The following is a 23,695-nucleotide window of genomic DNA, read 5'->3' as shown; positions in this document are numbered from 1 at the left end:
CCTCTTAGGATGAGTTTATCCTAGATGTAGAGACACTCTAAAAAGTGATGTGTTGTGTTTGATTTAAGCAATATCCAAAGAGAACTTAGGACAAAAAACCTCTTGATGTTTTGAGAGTTGGAATGGATTGATGATGTGTGAATGTGAGAATGGATGAAATGCTAACTTCAATAGAAACTCTATGTCACAAAAGGAACAAACTCTTCCTCTTCTCTTTCAGGGGTTGGTTGTTCTTCCCTAGCTGAGTTACATGTGATGCAAATGTCTGGAAAGAAGGCAGGATTGATTTTGCCTCCCTTGTTTTGACGATAGCTCAAAGCTCTATATTGAGTAAAAGCTTTGTGGTTTAAAGACGCTTGATCAAATTTGTTATATTTTCCTTGAAGATATAGACACATGTGGCGTAAGAAGGTTCTATGTGAGACAAAGATTTATTTATTAAGATAGAAGAATTTCCTTCTTTTGATGAAATCCTTTGAGCTCAATGGTCTTTTCTTCAAATTGATGTGTTGATGAAGATTCTTCTTTCTCAAGATGTGAAGAATGGTCATATAGTTTTATACTTTGTTTTTGCACTTTGTTTTTTATCTTTGTTGGTTTTTTAAAATATTTGTGAAAATTTTGTGTTGGATGAATACTTGTTTTGGAATTGGATTTTTTTTTTTTTTCTTTGACAAGAAAACAAAGAAAGCACACAAACACAAGAATGTTGCCTCAAAAGGCACAAGTAAGTGTGGGTCTAGATCAACCCAATCTTTGGACTTTTATGACCCTTTCCTTCCAAATGTTTTTGAGTATGTTTTTCCAAAAATCTTAAAGTCAACTCAGTTTATCACTGGTCTTGACACAAAATGAAAACACTTCAAACACTCTTTATCCCTAAGGTCAAATGGCCAGTTGTGATAATTTCAGCCCACATCTTGATATTTCTTCAACTTTGGTACTACATACATTATGAATCCCGCCATGGCAGGTAAGGATGTGATATACTAAGTCTTGCACAAGCATAACAAACAGATGATCCCTATGATGGGGGAGTCACCATTTTTATCAGGCTGCAAGTAACCTTTCAAAAAGTTATGTTTCTACTCAAGGAAATATGTATGGTGAGTATCTTGGGAGAAAAACCATCTATGCTCTTGCACTGAATTTATCACAAATATCCTCAATCAATAGAATGGGTGGGTTTCTACATAAAAAGGTGTTTAGTAATTTTCGATGTTTTTGGACATAAGTTCATTCTGCAGTGACTCACTTAAGAGCCTTGTAACTTGTGGTGGGGCCCATTTGTCCTTTCGGCAAGTTACACTAGGAACAACTATACCCAAGCTACAGCTTTCGCTCACACCTGATTTCTATAGCGGCTCGAAGGATTTACCATGCGAGGTCATTCCCAAGAGTGATGTGTCTCTTGGCAGGCATCTCTTAAAAAGATAAACTTTGAGTGTTACTAACACTTTTCTCTTGCACCTAGGACCATGAAAGCCAAGGGAGAGGATAGTGTGTGTTAAAAGTAGGACCACTCGACAAAAGTTTTGCACAAGTGTGCCAAACACATAAGACACTTGTTCTTTTTAACTTATCATTGCAATGGTGATCTAACTATTTGGAGATGTTGCTCCAACAATCATGGTGTTCTTTTTATCCTTCAAAGGCAATATGTTGAGTAAACTAGGAAAATGAAATCCTGGTCAACTAAATGAAAAGTACGTTTGCTTTGAAGTAAATTGCTTTGAAAAACAAAACAAGTTGATTGTTCTTTTTATTTGCCCAAAACAAAGTGTGGATTTGTGAATTTTACCTTGAGTTGATGCAAGAAAATCAAAATTTGTCTTGTTGAGTTTTAAACACCAAAATAAAATTTGTATTCCCTAACTTGCAAGAAAATCAAAGTTTGTTGTGAGTTTTAAAGCACCAAATGAAATTTGAGTTGATTTTAACTTGCAATAAAAAAAGAAAAGTGAATTTCTAAAATCTTAAGAAATAAAATAGGTTAGTTCAAACCTGCACAAGAAACAAAAAGTCAGTAAAACCCGCATACATGGTGGGCCTCTGTAAGCCTAAAAAGTTTTGATTTTTCGGTTACAAGGCATTTTTTACAACACTCTGTTACAATAGCACTACTCTATGTGAGAACAGAAGCACTATTTAACACAAAAGCTCAACAGCAAGTACAAAAGTGCTAAATAAATTATTACACAAAGAGCAAAAAGCGCTAATATTGGAACAAAAGCGCTACTTAAGGGTCAATAGCACTATAATATAAACAAAAGTGCTAATTTTGGGACAATAGCGCTATTGGGGAAACAATAGCGCTAAAAGACCAAACTGCGATAGCGCTAAAGCGTGAACAAAAGCGCCAAAGCGCAACCTATGTGTCAATTAAAATAGTAAAAAAAAATTAGTAGTATCAGAAGGTTGCTCTTCGATTCACGTCAGGTTCACCAAATGATGCTCTGCAAAATGGGGTTATGTTAGACAAAAACCTGTGGTCGTATAACACATAAGAAGCACAAGAAACAAAGAGAAATGTTAGTGTTAATCAACCAAAGACTAATCTAAGCAGGCATACCAAGAGAGACACTAAAAACATAATGAAGCATTTAACTATGAAAATAAATGCAAGGAGACATCTCCAAATTCCTTCCACCATGCTTGTAGCTCCTCCTCCCTTGTTCCTCTCCTCTCCAAGTTCCAAATTAGTGTAGCTCTCAGCAGCTTTTTGCACTATGGATGTCTTATGGAGATTCAAGATTGAAATGTTTTAACTATGTTATGCAAATGTAAAACAAACTAGTTATGATAAGCTATGAAATGAACTAAGATTTCTTTTAATCCAAAATGACAATATATTAGTGATTTATGCTAAATACTCTTCTCTAAAATTGGCTATAAGTTAAATGCATACAAGTTTTCAGGATCTGGATTATGAAGAAATGGGCTCTATTTATAGAAAAAATGGAGCAATGGATGGTTGAGATTGAGTAATCTCAACAAGGGTCGGGATTGAAGGGTTTATGATCCTTGTGAAGACTTTCAACCCAATCCCAGGATGACAAGTGTCAACATGAGATGGGTTGAGAGGGGAGGGAGGAAGCATTAAATGCTTGACATGACCTGAAAGTTAACTTGGGAGGTAAGGTTAAGGTTGAGTTCAGTGAATAAATTCATTATTCAAAGTATAATGCTTTTATCCAATGGATAAACTCTTGTGCAAGAGTTAGTGAGGATAACCATGGTCAAAGCCATAAATGCTTAAGGAGACATAGGGTTACATGAGGGTTGAGTTAGGGGTCAAATTCTCTAACCATGGGTGCAAGTGGATTTAACCATAAATGGTCATGTAAGAGTCATTAATGGTCATGTAAGAGCCATTAGTGGTTTGGAAGACTTTAGAGGTTAGCTTGTTGGACACATAAAGCATTAAATGTTTTTCAAAGACTTTGGAGTCTTAGAGAAGTGACTCCAAGTTGCTTAGGAATGTGACAATAATTAGGGGATGGATTAGACTAATTAGGAAGGGGTTAGAAGAGTATATAAGGGGATTAGGATTGCAAGTGGGTTTGGTGGGTGAGGGAAAATGTGATTTTTATTAAAATAAAATTCATTTATTTCAACAAATAGGTGCAAGTTGCATTTTTAGGAGAATGCAAGTGGGTTTGGGATTTAATGATTTAAATAAATGTTGTATTTAATTTATTTAAAAGAGGAAAGGGGATTAAATTGAATAAATAGGATTTATTCATTTAATTGATTGTGAATTTAGTTTAATGAATTAATTAAAATAAATTGAATAATTTATTTAATTAATAGGAGAATGTTTGAGGATGAATTAATTAAATGTTAATTTAAATAATTGATGGCTAGTGGGTTTTTAATCAAATAAATAGCAAATATTCATTTAATTAAAATGGATAGATTTATGTGACTACAAAGACATTTCAAATTCATTTTCATTTCATTTGCAAAACTGTTTCTCATGACATCATTACCTCCAAATAATATCATCAACAAATACTTCATTGACCAGTATTTCATCTCCTTCAGACTTGAGATAAATATTACTATCATCACTGGTTCTTGCAAAGCCTATCTTCATCAGATGTGTATGAAGCCTTTCATACCATGCTATGAGTGTCTGCTTTAATCCATACAAAGATTTATGCAATCTACATACCATGTCTTTCTCATCTGTCAAAGCATAACCATCTAGCTGCTCTATGTATACCTCTTCTTCCAATATCCCATTCAAAAATGTAGACTTAACATCCATTTGGCATACCTTGAACTTCTTATGGGCTGCAAATGCAAGTAAAGTTTTGACACCTTCCAGTCTTGCTACTGGTGCAAAAGTTTTGCCATAATCTTCTCCTTCTTCTTGTGCATAACCCTTGTAGACTAATCTTGCCTTGTTGTGAAATACAACACCATCTTCATTTAACTTGTTTCTGAACACCCATTTAGTACCTATAACATTCTTATTTACCAGTCGGGGTACCAGGGTACAAGTGTTGTTCTTCTCAATTTGATCCAATTCCTCCTCCATATCTTTAACCCAATGATCATCACTAAATGCCTCCTTAGCACTTCTTGGTTCAATGGTGGAGATCATGCAAGATTTCTCTCTTATTATCCTTCTAGTTAGTACTCCAACATCCTTATCCCCAATAATCTGCATAGGATTGTGATTTAGTCTCACATATCTAGGAATAACATGGTCATTCTCTTCAGGTTCAGCTTCTTCATTATCATCTTCTTTTGAATTTATTTGTTCTGGTTGAACAAGTGCATTAAAATTTTCTTTATCGGTTTTCGATTTAACAGTTTCAGGTTCCAAAAGAAAAATGCAAGGATTTTCATCCTTTTTCTCTGAACCAGTTTCCTCTGAGACTTCAGGGCATTCATCTACATGAACATCAGCGCTTTCAACAATTCTTTGTTTCTGGTTGTTGAAGCATTTGTAGGCCTTACTCTTGGTGGAATAGCCAAGAACAATGCCTTCATCACTCTTAGCTTCAAACTTGCTTATGTAATCACCTCTCTTAACAAAACATTTGCTACCAAATATCTTAAAATAGCTAACATCGGGTGATCTTCCATACCAATATTCATAAGTGGTCTTGTCCTTACCTCTTTTCATCAGAACTCGGTTCATTATGTAGACAGTTGTACTTACACCTTCTTTCCAAAATGTTTTCGCTACACCTCCTTGTATCAACATTTTCCTAACAGATTCAACCACTGACCGGTTATTTCTCTCTACGATACCATTCTATTGTGGTGTCCTTGGTGTGGAAAGCAGCCGCTTGATACCATTCTCATCACAATACTTAGTGAATTTCACTGAAGTAAATTCAATGCCTTGATCTGCTCTTAGACATTTTATCTTTTTGCCACTCTCTTTCTCAGCTAAGGCCCTGAATGCCTTGAACTTACCAAAAGCTTCATTTTTATCCTTCAAGAATGTGACCCACATCATCCTTGAACAATCATCAGTGAAGATCATGAAATATTTGTCACCATGAATGCTTCTTGTTCTTATCGGTCCACATAGATCTGTATGAACCAAATCTAACAAGTGCTCTATTGAGAAGGACTTGCTCTTGAAAGTTAAAGAAGTCATCTTTCCTAACTGACATTCTTTACAAAGAGCATTAACCAGTTTGTCTAACTGAGGTAGACCTCTTACTGTCTTAGAATTTCTCACTTTAATAATGTTATCAAAGTTTATATGAAAAAATCTCCTATGTCAAAGCCAGCTATCATCTATCTTTGCAATGAAACAGTTGCTAACTTTAGGATTAAGATGAAATAGATTACCTCTGGTTTGTTTCTCGGTTGCAATCAAGTCACCTTTGTTGTCAAAGATTTTGCACATACCATTTCTAAACTCCAGTGGGTATCCTTTGTCATTAAGTTGTGCCACACTCAAAAGATTATGCTTTAGACCTTCAACCGAATAGACATCATCAGCACTGCACTTCACATTAAGAGAAATAACTCCCTTACCTTTAACCATATAGGGTGAGTCATTGCCAAATCTGACACCACCATCAAATTCCTTCAAGGATAGAAATTTTCTCCGATCACCAGTTATATGATGTGAACAACCACTGTCAATGATCCAATCATTATATTTGTCCATCTTGGACACTAGTGCATTCGGATCTGATATATCTTCCTTAATTGCTACAAACACAATATCTTCACTAGCATCATCATTAGATTCTTCATCAGTGATACCACTGTCAACCGCTAAAAGACAATCTCTCTTGCCTTTACCCTTATACTTCTTGAATTTGTCTCTCTTGTGTTCATTTTCACCATTATGACAATTAGCTGCTATATGAACAATCTTGTTGCATGCAAAACATATTAAAGGTAGTTTACCTTTGTATTTCCCAGTGCCTCTAGGTAGTCGTTTTGCCAACAATTCTTCAAGCTCCACTAAACTGTCTTTATCATCAACATCTCTGCTGGATCTAGATTCATAGCCATGACAAGTATGTCTACTTTTTCTCACAAATGGGTTAGAGATAGAAGCTCTGAATGCAGATTATGATTTATGTACACTACCATCATAACTGCAGTAAGTTTGCAAATGATAGAGTCAAGAGTTACCTTAGTTTTGTCAATGGACTTCAGCTTCTGAATAGCTGCAACTCAGATAGCATAGACTGATAGCAAGGTTCTCATTACCTTACTGATTATTGTGGCATCTTCCACTTTCCCTCTTGCACTCTTTATTTCACCAACTATCTCTTTTATCCTTTGACCATACTGCTGGATATTCTCACCTTCGGGCATTCTCATGTCATCAAACTTTCCTCTTAGGCTCTCTTTTTTAGCAATCTTAACATGTTCATCACCGCTATAAATCTCTTCAAGTTTTTTCCATGCTTCATATGCAATTTCAAGTCCATGAACATCTACATATTTAGCATCAGACAGGGAACTGATAATAGCCTCTAGTGCTTGATGATTTTCTTGTTGTTCTTTCTTCTGATCATCAGTCAGAGTTCTAGTAGGTGCAACATATTGAGTTTCTACATGATCCCAATACTGACTTCCCAGACTCTTGATGTAAATCTTCATTCTGTCACTCCATATCCTATAGTTATCTTTGTTGAACTTTGGACCTTCCTTCTTCATCATGATCTACAAGATCTTTTCCTCAAGCTATTAGGATTTTAGATTTAAGAGGACCTGAGACGCTCTGATACCAATTGATGGTATGATGAAAGAATAAGTATCCGGTAGATTACTGAGAGTGGGGGTGGGGGGGGGGGGGGGGGGAATCAGTAAACTGAAAAACTGATACAAGCTTCCCAAACTCAAAATCAAACTCACAAAGTAAACTTTCAATGTCAAGATCAATACTCAATATCAATTGGTTAACTGTTATACCAACTTAACAGTAAACATCATTCAACTTGTAAACATCAACATACTTCATCTCTAAATGATTCCAGTTATCATCCCTTATCTGAAGTTAATCAAATCACCAAATAAGATCATAACCACACAAAAAAATCACCACATGACACAAATGTTTATACGTGGAAAACCCAAATAGGTAAAAACCACGGTGAGATGAGACGCACAAGATAGCTATCTAAACTTTTCTAAAATTCGCCCTGTTAGGAGCCAAGCCTATTAAAGCTTTTACAATAAGTCTTGTTAAGAACTGATTCTGTTAGGAATCACCTGGTTAAAGGATTTTACAAAATGCCTTGCTGAAAAAGAAAATACCCTATTAGGAGTAACCTCGGTAGAGGGTTTGATAATCCAAGCTAATAGACCACCTTGTTAGAGGATTTATAAGTAACCAAGCTTGTTATAGGTTACCTGATTAGGGGATTTCAATTCTGTTGTAATTGTTAGAAAACAACAGGTTTTCTTGATCTATCTGAATAGCACTACATTTGCTTGATCAGATCCTTTTAAGCTTCAATCTATCTTTACTCAAACTGCAAATCCATTCTCCGGTTAGACAACCACACACTCAACTAATTTCTGCCAACTTTGCCAACACCTATTACAAACAACTCCATCAACCTTAAATACAAATCAATTAGGTCGGTAACACAACAAAAACCTAATTCTCTCATAGAGATTACAAACAAGTCGGTACAAGTGTGACCGTTGGATTTACATAGAAATTTGTACACATTCTTCAAGAAAATTCCAACCACTCCATGATCACCGCTTCATCGGACTTGTAACTCATCACGCGCTATGCATTAGATGCAATCCACTTTGCTCATTCCCTAGACAATCAAACAAATAAACAAACACGCCAAAACAATCTGAACTTATCTTCATACAATGACCAAACGTGTCACCATCATTACCACTCATCATTAGATCTTAAACCAACATACTTGATCGGTCAGGGTTTAACAAAAAACAACAACTAGTAGGGTTTATCAGTTACATTGCATAGAATGGTTTTAACTTTATACACTAGTTTACCGGTTCAACTCACAAACTAACATACCGGTTTACAACATCTTCCTCAAATCTCTTCCTACTGGTTACAAGACAATATCAACAACAACAATATCAGCAATATTATAAGTACCATCACCAGTTCAATTGACATCAATGACAACATAACATATCATTAATGCAATCTTCATGCAAATGCCAACATCCTTTCTCTCCCAAATCTATACCTCTCTCTCTCTCTCTCTCTCTCTCTCTCTCTCTCTCTCTCTCTCTCTCTCTCTCTCTCTCTCTCTCTCTCTCTCTCTCTCTCTCCTTTTGTCTCTACTTTTATCTCCCTTCTATCCCCTCTCTACCTCTCTATCTCACTTTGTCCCCTCTCTCCCAAAATATAGAACTATGTCTTTACCTCTCTCTCACATTCTTAACTCTCTACTCTTTGTCTCCACTATCTCTACATGCCTCCCCTCACTCCCCACCTACCTGTGTTTCTCTTTATATACCTCTCTATCTCTCTCTACATGTACCTTCTCTTTCCCTACAAATTTAACTTTCTCTAAATACATCTCTTCCACCCTCTCTTTCTTTCTCCCTCTCACCCTCTCTCTCTCACACACACACCACCCCTCCTTCCTTCCCTCTCTAATTTTATCTCCCCTATATTCCCTCTCTACCTCTCTACCTCTCTATCTCACTCTCTCCTCTCTCTTACAAAATCTAGACTTGTCTCTCTACTCTCTATCTACTTTATCTCTACACATCTCCCCTCACTCCCTACCTACCTTTATTTTGAGCTACATATACATCTCTATCTCTCTCTACATACATTTCTCTCCCTCCCTACCAACTTATCTTTCTCTACATACATCTCTCTTCTACTCTCTATTTCTTTCTCCCTATCACGCTCTTTGTCTCTCTCTCTCATACACCACCCCTCCTTCCTTTCCTCACCACTTTTATCTTCCCTCTATCCCCTCTCTACCTATCTATCTCACTGTCTCCTCTCTCTCCAAAAATCTAGACCTATCTCTCTTCCTCTCCCTCTCACATCCTTAACTCTCTACTCTATGTCTCCTTTCTCTCTACACACCTCCCCTCACTCCCTACATACCTCTATTTCTCTACATATACATCTCTATCTCTCTATACATACCTTAGCCCTCTACTATCTGCCCCCCCTCTCTCTCTCCATCTCCTCCTCTCTGACCCTCACTCCTTCCCTCTCCCTCTCTCTACCTATCCATCTCTCTCTACTTCTTTCTATCTCCCCTCTCCATCTCTTTCTATCCATCTATCTTCCCAATCACTCTCTTTATCTCCCTCTCACTCTCTCTACTCACCCCTCCTCCCCTCTTTACTTTTATCTCCCCTCTATCCCCTCTCTACCTCTTTTTCTCACTCTCTCCTCTCTCTCTCTCTCTCCCAAAATCTAGACTTATCTCTCTACCTCTCTATAACATCCCTAACTCTCTACTCTTTATCTTCTCTATCTCTACACCTCCCTTCACTCCCTACGTACCTCCATTTCTCTACATATACATATCTCTCCATACATACCTTTCTCTCCTTCCTTGCCAACTTCTCTTTCTCTAACATTCATCTCTCTTCTACCATCTCTCTTTCTCCCTCCCACCCTCTCTCTCTCTCTACCTCTTCACCCCTCTCACTCTCCCCCACTCTACCTATCCATCTCTCTACTTATTTATATCTCTCCTCTCCCTCTCTTTATATCCATCTATGTCCCCAACCACTCTCTTTATCTCCCCTCTTACACACTCTACCTAGATCTTCCTCCCTCCCTCTCTAATTTTATAAAGACAAAGCTAATAGGGAGTTAGATGGATAGAGAGAGGGAGAGAAGAGATAGAAATAAATAGAGAGAGATGGATAGGTACACACACACACACACACACACACACACACACACACACACACACACACACACACACACACACACACACACACACACACACACAGAGAGAGAGAGGGGGGGCGGAAGAGAGATTTATGTAGAGAAATATAGGTAGGTAGGGAGAGATAGATAGAGAGGTATATGTAGAGAAATAGAGGTAGGGAGGAAGTGAGGGGAGGTGTAGAGAGAGAGAGGAGACAAAGAGTATAGAGTTAAGGATGTGAGAGAGAAGTGGAGAGATAGATTTAGATTTTTGGAGAGAAAGGGGAAAGTGAGATAGAGAGAGGTATAGAAGGGATATAGGAAGAGTAATATGGAGAGAGATAGGTCTATAAATTGAGGGAGATAAAGAGAGTGATATTGAGAGTGCGAGAAAATATTGATAGGATCTTGTTGATTACTGAAATTTGACTGTCTGAAAATTTATATCTTTTGAAATGTAAATTTGCATTATAACTCCTAGAGATTTGAAACCACTCTCAAACATCCTGCCAATATATACATGAAATATAATTTAAAGTATAAAAAGGGCAAAAGATATATTGAAATGTGACTTATACTTAAATGTTATATTTCATGTATATATAAGTATTTTTTAATATAAAAAATAAACAATATAAAAAAAATAATATAAAAAGAAACGGGATCTTGATGGGATCTCGTTTTGAAATGAGTTCCCGGAACAAGATCTCGTTTAAAAAAAAATGAATTCCAACATTGATTTTTGCTTCAGATTTCACTTTGGAAAAAGGCTTGGGGAGCTGACCCTTAGCCTTCGTTGGTTTGACCTGCAACTTGAAGGCCATGTTAGTGTCCATACAAAATACCGACTTTGGACATATATCTGAAGACCTTTTCTGCAATTTTTTTTGAAGAAAACCCATTACAGAAGAGATTGTCTAGATTCTATATTTGTCTAGATTCTATATATATATAATGGATTAGATTTTTTGATTTATAAACTAATTTTTAATGAAAGAGGTCCATAAACTTGAAATAACAGGGTTTCCTATTTTTTTAATTACTATTTTGCTTATAAGTTTTTTGAACAACAAATTATATGGTATCAAACTAGAGACAATTCTATACAGTTTACAAATAAACAAAAATAAATGTTAAGTTTAGGTCAAGTTATGCTTGTCATACACGAGGGTTTTTTAAAACAACAATTATGCTCAATAAACAATTAACAAAAAAAATACAAAAAAATATCCTCATCAAAGGTGAGTGAGTTACAAATCTTTTTTCAAAAGGATTCAAAAAAAACTTTCATTTATGTCAAATTATGCTTGTTGTACATGGGCATGGTATGGTCCCAAAAAATTGACTTTTAAACTATAGGTTTTAGAAATGCCTATTCAAAATTAATTTCTATCACCTAGGTATCAAAATAAATAACATATTTGAAAACTAGACTTTGAGCAATACATTTTCTATTACTCACTTTTTTCAAGATTCATTCTTTAAGTGTTTCCAATTTTTAGGTCAAACGAGACGAATTTTGAAAAACAGGAAAAAAACTTACACTTTTTGGCCAAAACATGGACTCAACTTCTTGCAAGCACCCACGAGTTGGTTATTATTGGCCTAGTTTGTTCAATAATGTCCATAAATGGGTAAGAAAAAAAAGTGCTTACTTTGCAAGAAACAAAAGGCTATTCATCCTTCCTCTCCATCATATTCTTGAGTTGATCAACCTTTCTACCAATGAAATATAGACTTCAATGGCATGATTAATCCACAAAATAATGCTAGACACAAATTATTTTAGATATTCATAGATTACTTCACAAGGTGTACATAAGAAGTTGCACTTAATAAAGGTACTAAAGCTTAAAAATTTGGACTTCCTAGAAGGTATTGCAATAAGGTTTGGTGTTTCTTCTACCATTATTTTAGACAAAGGCAAAATATTGTTTTAGTACTCATATTAGTTTATATCTTATAAACTATGGCATCTACTTGAAGACTTAATAAAAATATTATTCCTAAGGTAATTAATTGGCTATGTTAACAAACAATAACCTAATTAGAACAATCAAGAGGATGTTGGAGGAAAATTAGAGGTCTTAGAATACAAAGTTGAAGACAAGTCTTTGGGCTAATAGCATTACACCAAAAAGAGATACTAACAACTCTTATTTCATGTTTGTCTATGGGAGAGAAACAAGACTTCCTCTATCATTAGAGTTACCTTGTTTTGATCTTGAACAACAATTAGAATTTCTATAAAATGATGCAATGACCATTAGGTATATTGAGCTAATCAAATTATAAAAGACAAGAAGTAAAGCTATGAAAATCCTTGAAAATCATCAAGCACGGTTCAAGGATTTTTTTGATAAAAAAGTAGTTGACAAGACCTTCAACGAAGGACATTTGGTATTGAAGTGGGACGATGATAAAGAAAAGGCTAGAAGACATACAAATTTTGATGCCATTTGGAGTGACCTATATATCATAACCATTTACAAGTAAGCTAATTATTTACAACTTTCAAGACCAAATGGAGAAGAACTAGATCCATCCCAATTAATGGGGTATGCCCCAAACCATGTTTTTGAGGTAATTTATAAATCATCTACAAATTAGAGTATTTATTTTTTGGCAAATAAGTGTTGTACACTCTGCATTCTCATTGGGAGAATAAGCAACTCTTGTTGTTTTATTTTCCTCTAATTGTTGTTTGCATATGTTTCCCTCTATTTTGATTATACTTTGAAGCATTCTTTTAGGTTGTTTGAGGCTAGTTTTTTTATTAAGGTAAAAACATGTTTTGAAGGGGCCCCGAAACCCTTTTACAAAAGATCCTTACGAGAGAAAAGCATTAAGAAACCAAAAGGAACATACATAGGAAAAACCAACAAAGCAACTACAGAAAACCAAAAAAAAAGCCCCAAAAAACCAGCGACAACCGGCCAAACCAGACAAAGCACATGAAAGGAACTATTTTATGTTTTTCAGGACATTAGCCTAGTTGCTGCTAATCCCATACAACTCTTTGATGTTATCCCTAAGATTAGGGATTTCCTTAACAGACGCCACAACTTCTTTCTTCAAGCTCGCCCTAGTTCTCTTTGCCGCTCCACTAGGAGTAGACTCCCCTATCCCAGTCTCGATAGCATCTTCATCAATGTCGAGGTCCACCACCGGTTTGGGAGAGATGGAGCTTTCAAGGACCTTAGAGATTTCCTCTAGGTTCTTAGTAACAGCAGTCAAGATGTTCGGAATAATTCCCAGCAGGTTTTCATTGCCACTTTACCTTCTTCCAGATTGTCTATTTGTGCTTCCATTTTCCTAGCTTTTTCCTCCATATCCTGCTTCCACTGCCTCTGGTTCATATCATCTTCCTTCCTTTTCTCATCCATTTGCTTACCATTTTTTGAGGCTAGTTATAGATTGTTTCACTTAGGGTTTTTTCTCCTAAGTTGTTTGTAAGGTTTACAGAGACTCCATGACCAATGGACTAGATAAGGTTATTGGATTTGTGATTAGCAAGAAATAATATCATAGAGGTCACCAACATATTACCATTTTTCAACATTTTTTATAATTGATTTTAGACATCTTGAATGGGTCCCCTAAAAGTCAAAAGATAAAATTCTATAAAAAAAAGTTTGATAATATTTATGAAATTTTACATAGTGTTGTGTGTGCTTGTCAAAATTTTAGAGTTTTAGGGTTGTTCATACTTGTGTACCTTCCTTACCACCCCTAACTCCCTAATCCTTAAAACTCACTCAAGTCTTTATTTAATTCTCTCCAAGTTTTTTAAAGTTTTGTAGTGTCAAAGTTTTGCATTATAACATCCCTATTGAACTTGTCATCCTTGGCATGTCTTTCTTGAAATTCTAGATTCCCCCTCTAAACCCCTTTTTTCCAAATTTCAATTATTTAGAGTTTTCCATCTCCCAATACCATTCTTCTATCATGTGATATGAATCCTTTTTTATCCTCGAATTTTGAAAGTCAATAAAGAGTCTAAGTCCTTTTTATTGGGATCAAAATTCTAGAGTTTCTCATCCACCCCAATCTTTGGTATCCATTTCCCTTCATCTCTACTCTTGGAGCTCCAATCCATCACACTCTAAAAAGTTACAGAGCCTTTTGGAGTTGAAATTTTGGCCTTATCCTTAATCAAACTACCTCATTTAACAAACCTTGAAAGTATGAAACTCCACTAATTTCTCTTTACTAAGTCTATTGAAGTTAGACTTCCAAACTTTCTCATCCATCCTTAGTTGAGAATCAATTTACACCAGCCTTTGAAAGTTTGAATCTCCATTGATTGCCTTATATAACCTATTGTAGTTGGACTTTTGACCTCTCCTTAACCTAGTACCATATTAAGACTACCCTAACTCTTTAATCTCAACATATTGATATTTTTTTTTGTCAAATTTCCCCTGTCAAAGTTCCCTTGTTAGCTTCTCATCTTAAATCTCCATTTGTATTAAACTTCCCTACCACCTTTGGCTCCCCAATCCTGACGTTTTGATGCTATGTTCTGTCTTGATATTTTGGGCTTAGCCTTCACAACATGCTCATAAGAACTTCCTCCCTTGATATGTCGATTGTTGAAACTCCGCCATTTAAGTGCAAAAGCTCTAGATATCCCTATATGAGTAAAAAACATCATTAATACTTCTATAATGCCTAACAATTATTAGATCATATATGGCATTCAAGAATCATTCTTTATGTAAGTTGGCATGGATTCAAAGATGAAAACTGACGCTTAGCCCATGCAATAGTTATTATTGCTAGGATTTAGTTGGGTGTTTAGGTTAAGATTATAAATATGTTTGTTATGGTTTAACACGTGTAGATATGAAGAATTAGTTGTGGAGTGCTTGTTTGAGTTGTTAAAATAACTCATAAAATTAGAGAGTGATTCCTTTAATATAGAAAATCAAACTCCTATATAATTTTATTGTGTATTGAATGAAAATGTAGAATAAATATTTTTGTGTGTACACTGAAAAATTTAGTGTCATATCAGAGTACATCATTTATGTTCCTATGGCTTGTATTTTTTTATTAGATCACCTAGTTTGATCTTGTTTGCATAAGTAGGTTGTTAGTTTGAACATCAACATCATGCAATATGTGTGTATGATGTGCTTAAAGAAGAAGTTGCCATTAGAATCTCATTTTCTCATAAGCATACAAAGATGATAGAGGAATTCCCTACAAATAGAAAGTATATCAAAAGTCTTTCTAGCAATGATCAGAAATAATTCAGAAACAACAACAACGACTATTATAGATAGTAGAAAACTAATTTTATTAATTAACGCCACATATGCACACTTTTCTTATGAAGCTCTTGCAAAGATGCAATGATCTCATCTTTCCAATCCTATCCCATATTCAGCTAGCTATATTGTCCTTGGATGTGTCCTCTATCAAGGACTCCTCACGCACTAATTTTTGTTGTTTATGTTGGATTTTATGATCTATATAAAATGTCTGATTTCTAAATGTCATAGCAGCACGCATATTTGGTTATTTTCTTTGGATAGAAGCCTTGGAGATGATCTTGCACGTTAAATATTCGGGCACGATGTTTAAAAAAAACAACTTGAAATGGCATTTAAGTGGTCAGTGACAATCTTTCATATTTTTAGACAAAATGTGTTTTTTCTTACAAGACTAATGGCTAGGTCACTTGTGCAACTTGGAGATTTCGATCTACCCTTTGAGATTTTGTGCATTGAATAATTATTTGACCATATGGATGCTATTGGGATTGCCATGTCTTCAGTCATTACTTTTGGTGCAGCAGTTTCATGTTCAAATCTAATATGGCTAATATTATCACAATGCTTTATGTTAGGTCTACAATGCTCAAATCCAAAATGCAAGGTTTTGTTCCAATTTATTGAAGTTGTTTGGCAACACTCTTCGATGAAATTGAGAAGGTTCATCCTCATATATTTAGGATGATGTTTCAAATTAAAAGTAGGTTTGTGGACTTTAAGGATTCCCTTTTGATTATGACTTCTAAGGTTAATAGTAGTATGATTGAGAAGGGAGGACATAGGTATAGATTCTTTTTTCAATTTGAAGAATATGAAGAAGATAATAACTGCACAAGAATCAAAAGCCTTGTCATGGAAGAGTTGAAGGCATATGTTTGCCTTAAGTTCTAGAATATAATAAAGGAAACAATAATTTTTAGATAGCTCAATGAATTAGAAGTAAGAGATATTGGGGGTATCATGTTATAAGAAGTCTTTGAAGGGTTAAAATTTAGATAAGAAAGTTTCTAAGTAATGAATAACTTGGAGGCATGAGGCAATAGGAGGAGGACAACAATCAACATCCTTTCTTCAGTTACCAATGACATGCCACATATCAATTTTGGTGGTATTTTATTTTTTGTGTGATCTAGTGATGGTTTTCTATGTTGTTGGAGAGCGAGTAGCACAATCAACAACATTAAAAAATATTGGTTATTTCTATGCATGTGTGTGTTTATTTTTCTTATGTAACTTCTTAGTGTAAAGTATTGTTTTGAACAAAAGCACTAGTGTAATACCATGGATCTTGAAAAGGTTAGTGGTGATCCAAAACCATATGAGGTGAACATATGAGTATATTCCTATTTGTGTCCAAGTTTGTGGTAAACCTATGTGAAAAACATGAAAAGATGATGAGAGGTGTCTTTCATCGAGTTAGGCTTACTGTAGTTGATAGTGTTAAAGTTTGAAAGGAGGAGAATATGGACATCATCAATATTGTAAACAATTGTATAGGAGAGAAACTAACTACATAGACCCTCTAAATGTCAAACTTCTTGGAAGTGTGATGGGTTGATGATGAGTTCACCGAAAGTGAAAGAAGGATAAGTTCTCATATCTAGGTGATCATGAGCATCAAGATCCTAATAGTAGTATGCAAACATAAAAGTATGCGCATGCATACAAATTTGTTTTCAGCTCATGTGGTGTACACTCTCACCATCTTCACACTAAGGGGAATGTTAGGAATTAGTTCTCACATGGGTGTTTAGGTTAGGATTATTAATATGTTTGTTATTATTTAACATGTACATGTAGATATGATAAAGCAGTCATGGAGTGTTTGTTTGAGTTGTTAAAATAACTCATTAAATTAGAGAGTGGTTCATATAATATAGAAGATCAAACTCCTATATAAATGTGTTGTGCATTGAACAAAAATATAAATTTTCTTTTGTGTGTACACTTTAAAATTCAATAATTATTACATATCTCAATGATTGATATGTCATCTGTTGATTTTCCTAGGTTTTATTGGATGTATTTTAATGTATATATCTGATTCAATTTGATACTTGCATTCTTGGAATTCTATGTGTTCTCAAATTGAATAACATTATACTATATATATTCCTTTGGAGAGGCATGTCCTTGGACGGACATGTCTCTCCTTTAATTATAATAATTTAATCAATATTATAATGTTTCATCAATCAATTATTAATTTAGAATAATATAATAGATTAATATTGAATATTAAATTTTATATGATTAATAATAATATAATAATATAACATAATAATATATTATTATTAATCAACATATATTATATGTATTCTAAATGATCATTCGACTGAAGCTACAAACATTAACACTCCCTCTTAGCTAGGGAAGATAAAATCAATACAAATGCATTAAGTCTAGATTAATTATGGAATAGAGAAAATATTATCTCACTATGATATCAGGAAGTATGGTATAAACAAGAATATCAAGGCACATGATATTCACCATAACTCAAAATATCATCTCATGATATTGGGAGTATTTGCATCAACTATATGATGCTCATCATAGGGGACCATAGTCTCAAGGTGTGAATTTGCCTCCGTCGGCGATTCTATTCACAAGCTCTTGCGTGGATTGCCTCTGTCGGCGATTCTATCCATAAGCTCTTGTGTGGATTGCCTCAGTCGGCAATTCTATCCATGAGCTCTCACGTGGATTGCCTTAGTCGGCGATTTTATCCACAAGCTCTTACGTGGATTGCCTTAGTCGGTGATTCTATCCATGAGCTCTGACGTGGATTGCCTCAGTCGGAAATTCTATCCACAAGCACTTACGTGGATTGCCTCAGTCGGCAATTCTATCCATGAGCTCTCACGTGGAATGCTTCAGTCGGCGATTCTATCCACAAGCTCTTATGTGGATTGCCTCAATCAGCAATTCTATCCATGAGCTCTCATGTGGATTGCCTCAGTCAGTGATTCTATCCACAAGCTCTTACGTCGATTGCCTCAGTCAACGATTTTATCCATGAGCTCTCACGTGGATTGCCTCAGTCGGCGATTCTATCCACAAGCTCTTAAGTGGATTGCCCCAGTCGGCGATTCTATCCATGAGCTCTCATGTGGATTGCCTCTGTTGGCGATTCTATCCACAAGCTCAAGTTATTGTAAGATCGTCACCTTCTAATAACCTCAAAAATACAAGTGGAAATCATTTGGAAGTCATCACTTCCTTATGATTTACACAGGGCCCATAAGGCATTAAATGATTTCATTAGTATAATAATCAATTGAATCAATTTTTACCTCATAAGTGTTTCACCTTCAATAGTGAAAATCCCTCTCAATCACTATGATCAAAATTGTCACAAGTTAACTGAACCATCTGCTCCCTCTGAAGCTCAAGTTCTTGTATCAACCTCTTGTCTTCTTTTGAAATGTCAGACTCCCTCTACATTTGGTCTCAATCATCAATTCATTTATAATCATCAATTTATTTCTCCCTTTAATTCAATTTTATTGTGCTTTCGTCCTGAAGGTATGTCAGAGAGAGATTACAAATAGTTCATAAACTAAATTATCTCAAACATAAATACCAATGATAGAAGCATACAAGATTTTACTAGCCAATATTATAGCATAAAACTCAATAATTCATGTGCCTTAATAAAACATGGAATACTTATCTTAAGTTTAAAACATTTCCTTTCATAAGGTGAGCCCATATAAGAAATATCACGCATGAATCATCTCTCATCATAATTCCCTTTGAATGATGTAGAACATCTTCATAATTTTGATCAACACTTTCATTATGATCTGCCACACACAGTTGTTAATACCTTTTGCAATTTAACAAATTTATCCAATCTCTTCAGTGAGATGTTAGAAAATCTAATAACAAATATTTCCTCCAAGTTATATCCAGATCCAACAGTTAAAACAAAAGTTATGACATTTTTCCCAAAATTGTTAACCCTAGGTAGGGTTTCAGGTGACCTGAACCAAAGTCATCATATCTTGCATATAACTGAATCAAAATTGATGAGATAAACATATTTGAAAACTAGAAACACAGATCTTTCCATCCATATATTATAGTCCTCATTTTGAGGCCAACCAAGGGCCGTACAATGGCATATTTCAGACTGAAAATTCTAAAAAAAAAAAACTGAATTCTCCAACCCTCTCCAACCTCCAAATTAAACTTCACAGGCCTGAGCTCTGATACCATGTTGATTTTCCTAGGTTTTATTGGATGTATTTTAATGCATATATCTGATTCAATCTGATACTTGCATTCTTGGAATTCTATGTATTCTCAAATTGAATAACATTATACTATATATATTCCTTTGGAGAGGCATGTCCTTGGACGGACATGTCTCTCCTTTAATTATAATAATTTAATCAATATTATAATGTTTCATCAATCAATTATTAATTTAGAATAATATAATAGTTTAATATTGAATATTAAATTTTATATGATTAATAATAATATAATAATATAACATAATAATATATTATTATTAATCAACATATATTATATGTATTCTAAATTATCATTCGACTGAAGCTACAAACATTAACATCATCCCCAAGCCAATATTTTATCATATTTCTTGGGTGATTTTATTATCCTTGCACTCAACTTCGTAAACTATCAATGTTCCAAAGGTATGGCAGGGGGTTTCAAGGTTTTTTTTTTCATATTTCTAAATGTTTTTAATCCTCGAAGGGACATTCTTCTATAGAAGCAAATAATGAGAATTGCAGCTAGGTAATGAGCAGAATTTCTACAATGTACTCATTATGAAATTTATTATAGATTCAATGCCTTCCTTTGGGATTATTAAGGATCCAACAACACTCATTCAATAGTTAATTCTCAATACTGATGCAACAAGAAGAAGGATACATTTGGAAAACTTCTTTGTAATATATATTTGCTCTTTCTGAAGTTATAAAAACTTTCTCAAGCCTTTGCAATCAGTAAAATTTATGGTTTTCACATTTTTTCTCACTTTTATCTTGTGTATTTTTATTCTTAGAAATAAGGTTTTGTATTTTTTTCTCCCTTATCATGTTGTTTGTTATTCTTACTTGTAAGAATTTGTCAAATATAGCCAAGATCTAGAGGCACAATCAATAACACGAAAGAGAGATAATATATTTGATAAGAATAAACTGTATTCTAATCAAGATGCAAAATATTGATCAACTGGATCATCAAAATTACATACAATGTAGATGAGCCTGCTTATAAAGGCAAGGCCATATGGATATGTGAGCACACAATCATGGCATGTGGCTCAATGAGAAACAAGGGTAAGTTGGGGTAGTTAGGAGAAATAATAAAATATTCCACAAGAGGTTGATCACCCGCCAAAGGTGGAATGTAACAACAAGATAAGACCACAAAAGGTGGAATTTCTCCTACATACATCATCCCTATGTGCACACTTCCCTAAGTGTCGCATATCCAAACTACTATGAAATGAATTACCCTAAGTCAATTTAAGTAAAGTGTAATTATGAGGCATAATTTACACATACCTTACTTTTGTGAAGGAGTGATTCTACCTTTTTTGAGAAGATATATGTTGTGTATCTCTTGTTTGTAGGAGCTATATGTGGATTCTAGACTTTGTCTATCTTGAGTTGTGGTTATATCTTTCCCTCTTAATAACTATCAGATCAATTACCTTGATACATATTGAATGCATAAGCTAGCGAAAATTGGTGGAAATGTTGGTATTGAAGTCAAAGTGTGTTTTGTTCAAGAAGGGATATTGTTGGCAATATAGCCATTAATGTCAAAGTTTGGGCTTAGATTGTTTGTTGTATTGGATTCAATTATTTGGATGCCTGGAATTTTATTACTTTGAAAGAGGTATAATTGAAGGCCAACTCATGAAATTTAATTATTTTGAATGAGGTGCAATTAAAGGTCAACTCATGGAATTTTTAATACTATGATTAATTTTGTATGACCGATCTATGTGTTTAATGCATTTAATTTTGGTGCATGAAATGGTACAAAAAGGTGAAGTAATTTTGTGTGCTAGTGTGTTATGTGTAATTATTTATCATTCAAATACAAAACATTGCAGATTTAATGTAGAATGGATTTAATGCACAAAATATTTAATATAGAGAAAATTTTGTGAAGTGTGAAGGTTAGTGCAGGATCATGGCGGGCCAAAAAGTGGCGATGTGAAAAAAATAGCCTTTTCCACTCGCCTAAAAAAGCGAAAATCTGTGTTGAGTTTTTGCTTGGCCTTGGTGTCAGTACACCTTGGCATTGTAAGCACCTAAGCAAATCAGATATCGAATAAAATCGGATACCTGATTAAATTGGATATCCGATTTTTATAGGTAATTTTAAATTAAAAAATACATTATATATTATATAATATGTAATATATAATATATTATTATATTACATTATATATTATATAATATATAATATTATATATTTTTTTGATCGGGATATATAATATTATATATTATATAATATATAATATAATATAATATAATATTATATTATATATTATGTAATATATAATATATTATTATATTATATAATAATATATTATATTATAGAATATAATATTATATTATAGAATATAATATAATATTATAGAATATATTATATTATTATATTATAGAATATATTATTATATTATATAATATAATGTTATTTTAAAATAATTTAACTATAAAAATCCGATATCTGATAAAATCGGATATCCGATTTTCTGAGACATTATAAGTGGACTGTGACAGCCCGTGGGTTATTTTTCAGGGCTGCGCGATTTCTTTCAAATCTGATATTCGGTTGGACCCAATATCCGATTTTGTGACCCAAATTTGCAAAAAAGTCCATTAAAAGGTAGGATTTTTATTGTTTTTCATCATTTTCATTCAAATTTTTTGCATTTTTTTTAATGTTTATTTGTTTTTTCATTCAAAATATGTTTTTTTCATGAAAACTAGGTTTTTTTAAATCAAATACAAAATTGTTCAAATTTGTTAACTAAATTTAATTGTTTACATTCAATTAGGTTAAAAATGGGGGATAACAGTGAAAACATTGATCAACCACAACCGCAACAACCGAACCCTCATGCACAAAACCCTCATTTGCCAAACCCCCCCTTAATTTAGGATTTAATTGCACAAAATTTAAACCAATTAAGGGGGATTGCAAATGTCTATCATAGGATCCCTCGTCTGAACCCAATGTTTGATCCCCTCACGTCGATCATAAAGAGTATAGAAATCGTCAATGAGGAGCACAATGTCGTTCTTTTGTGGTGAGATTCTATGAGGGAACAATATGTAGATGGCTTGTCCTATAAGGAGATCAAGGATCTCAAAATATCCAAAGTTGCTATCACCGCATTGTTTGTGAATCCCCACATTGGTCAATCTCATTCAATCGAATGTTGTCACGTGGCCAATTTCTCATTTTGCTCGTCGTGTTCACGAACCGTCAATTCCAACATGTCCAGTTAGGCATTATTACCCTATGTATGCTCCTATTCCCCCCCCCCCCCCCACTCGGTCGAACGCTCAGGGTCATACCCTACCGGCGTCATCCCTTGAGCACCCTAAGTGCTAAAAATTGTCAAACTTTGATGGCCCTTAACTCAGAATCCATGGCACCTGCGAACAATCTGTTTGAACCTACGGGGTCAAGAGTGGGGTCCCTACAAAATCCTATCTTGGTTTTTCAATTTTCCCTATAGTTTTATTTGGGCAATATTTTTTTAGTTGGTGAAAAACTCGTATCTCATTCAATCGAATGTTGTCGCGTGGCCAATTTATCGTTCTGCTCGTCGTGATCACAAACCATCGGTTATGACATGTCCAGTTAGGCATTATTACTCTATGCATAATCCTATTTTTTCCCCCCCACTCGGTTGAACGCTCGAGGTCATACCCTACCGACATCGTCCCTTGAGCACCTTAAGTGCTAAAAATTGTCAAACTTTGACGGGCCCTAACTCGGAATCTGTGGCACCTGCAAATGATCCGTTTGAACCTATGGGGCCATGCAAGGGGTCCCTACA

Source organism: Cryptomeria japonica, chromosome 4, assembly GCF_030272615.1.
Source record: "Cryptomeria japonica chromosome 4, Sugi_1.0, whole genome shotgun sequence".
In the NCBI taxonomy this organism is placed as follows: domain Eukaryota; kingdom Viridiplantae; phylum Streptophyta; class Pinopsida; order Cupressales; family Cupressaceae; genus Cryptomeria; species Cryptomeria japonica.
Note: the sequence above shows the minus strand (reverse complement) of the source record.